Below are 2,500 nucleotides of genomic sequence, written 5' to 3'. Positions count from 1 at the left end.
TAAGCCTCCGTGTACCGTGGCGCGCGCTTGCGACGGCCTCGACGCACTCCCGCGTGTGTGAGAGCTGCGGCCTGATACCTTGCGTGTACCGCCGGGCAGCCGGCCGGGCGACCGAGGGTTTGACGGCGTGCCGTGTTACCGGCGACGCGTCAGACACCGCACCCGGGCCGTAGACCGACACCCAGCGGGTCGCGACGTTCTACTAGGGGAGAAGTGCACGACGACGAAAACGCCGGACATCGGCGCGCGGCAGCGTGCCCGCGCGCGAGCCGTGAGGCCCCGCGGGCATCGCCCACCGACGCGAAGCCAGCGTCGCTGACGATGAATCTCCCCGTTCGATCTTTGGGTTTCTTAGGTTTACCCCTGAACGGTTTCACGTACTCTTGAACTCTCTCTTCAAAGTTCTTTTCAACTTTCCCTCACGGTACTTGTTCGCTATCGGTCTCGTGGTCGTATTTAGCCTTAGATGGAGTTTACCACCCACTTAGAGCTGCACTCTCAAGCAACCCGACTCTAAGGAGAGATCCTCCCGAGACGCGCACCGGTCGCTACGGGCCTGGCACCCTCTGCGGGTAAGTGGCCCCATTCAAGATGGACTTGGACGCGACGCGGCACCTCGGGATAAGCGGACCCTCCCAAACACCACATTTCCCTGCGGCGGAACCGCGGGATTCGGTGCTGGGCTCTTTCCTGTTCGCTCGCCGCTACTAAGGAAATCCTGGTTAGTTTCTTTTCCTCCGCTTAATAATATGCTTAAATTCAGCGGGTGATCTCGCCTGCTCTGAGGTCGTCAAAAGAAATTGTCGTGAGGCTGTACTATATATATATAATACGAAGAAGGCGAGACGACGACGACGACGACGCGAGAGAAAAGAGAAACGCAACGCGGCGAAACGCCGCGCGCGAGCGCTTGGTTAGACTACGCCGCGTGCCCCGGTCAAGAGCTGCTACCATACATAGCGCTTTCGTGGACTCGGGAACACGCGCGGTCGACCCGCGCGCGATCTCTCACCTCGCACACACTTTTGCTGCGCAGGGGGCGATCGGTGCACGCAAAATATTTGAAAGAAGAGACGAAGGGAAAATGAGAAAACGAACGAGGCAGAGAGAACAACCGCGAGAGCGTGGTGGTCTTTCGTCGACGTTGCGTCAACCGCGCCGCGATCCGCGCGCCCGCGCGCGCCAACCAACCGACCACGACGACAACTGGCCAGCCAGCCCGACGCGAACGTCGGAGGCCGGTTTGCGCGTCGTGGTGGCGTCGGCAACGCGACTGCGGCGGCGGCCGGCAGCAGCTGCAGCGGCGACGACCACTCTCTCTCTCTTATAATACGGTCAGGTTCTCTCGTATCTTTGCTTCGTCGTATATATCTCTAAAATCCCTCCTCTCGAGTTTCCTTTGCGTTGGCGGCGGTAAAGCGACGATATGCGCTCTGTGCAGAAGGAGAACGAGGAGGCGCGCGATTATCTCGCGGCCTCTATTCTCCTCTCCGATCTTCATTCGAAGAAGGAGAGGAAAACTCAAACTCGGTTCTCCGCGCTCCTTATGAACTACTTCTCCGTGGATCAGCCTTTGATCCCGCGCGCGCCGCAAGCGGCACACAGGCCACCTTCCGGGAGTACAAGCGCGAACGAATTGTCGGCTTGTTTCACTCCGGGCGGCGGCGCGCGAGAGGCAGATCTACTCTTTTTCGTTCGGCGCGTATATACGTATAACGTATAAACTCCTTGCAAGAGCTCGCCACGTTTATCACCACCGCGCACGTCCTTCCCTCCCGTGCGCGTGTGCGTGCGTGCGTCTCTCTGCGATTCTCGATCGCATCTTTCGGTCGGTCGTCGTTCATTCGTTCGACCCTCAAACCTCGTTATTTCGGACGACGCCCAACGGGGCGCGAGAGTACGCCGCCGTTCCGCGAGTATAGAGAGCGCGCGCAGAGAGCGCGAGAGCCTTCGTAAAACCCTGATGGAATCCAGCAACTCGCCGCGTGGATAGCGTGCGTAGTGTGCCTGATACCCCGGGGAAGGCGTCATCGACGACTCCTCGCTTCTCTCTTTTCTCGTGGATGCGGGTATAACTCTCTCGCCGGCCGCCGCGATCGGGCGAACGTCCAACGAATCGCTCGTACGCGGCCGTCGAAACGGCGCGCGCAAGCAGTTTGTCTTCGATAAAACGACCCTCAGCCAGGCGTGGTCCGGGAATTGTATCCGTGGACCGCAATGTGCGTTCGAAATGTCGATGTTCATGTGTCCTGCAGTTCACAAGTTGACGCGCAATTAGCTGCGTTCTTCATCGACCCACGAGCCAAGTGATCCACCGTTCAGGGTAATCGTTCCTTCGCGCACCAAGTACGCTCTATCAAGGAATAGACAACAATGTGCGTCTTCTTCGTTTTGGCCCTTCGATCAGCCTGGCCGCGCGTCCGAGCACGCGCGGACCGCCGCCCCTGTTACGGGGGCTACGGCACAATAATGGAGAGAGAGGGAGACGTCGGTTGTCGGC

At 59.3% G+C, this 2,500-nt stretch overlaps 2 non-coding genes across 2 annotated transcripts in view; both read right to left on the bottom strand.

Moving 5' to 3' along the window:
• Nucleotides 1-790, bottom strand: part of LOC139112966 (large subunit ribosomal RNA) — a 4,097-nt gene extending 3,307 nt beyond the window's left edge. Inside the window, exon 1 of the ribosomal RNA XR_011547561.1 lies at nt 1-790. This exon is cut by the window's left edge and continues 3,307 nt beyond it. This is a non-coding gene — a ribosomal RNA (large subunit ribosomal RNA).
• Nucleotides 791-2,171: 1,381 nt separating this feature from the next.
• Nucleotides 2,172-2,326, bottom strand: LOC139112969 (5.8S ribosomal RNA). Its single transcript, XR_011547564.1, has one exon. It is a non-coding gene; the product is annotated as a 5.8S ribosomal RNA (ribosomal RNA).
• Between the last annotated feature and the right edge of the window lie 174 nt (nt 2,327-2,500).

This window comes from Cardiocondyla obscurior, unplaced genomic scaffold (assembly GCF_019399895.1).
Source record: "Cardiocondyla obscurior isolate alpha-2009 unplaced genomic scaffold, Cobs3.1 scaffold74_0_86167, whole genome shotgun sequence".
Classification (NCBI taxonomy): domain Eukaryota; kingdom Metazoa; phylum Arthropoda; class Insecta; order Hymenoptera; family Formicidae; genus Cardiocondyla; species Cardiocondyla obscurior.
Note: the sequence above shows the minus strand (reverse complement) of the source record. Positions and strands in the feature narration are given on the sequence as shown.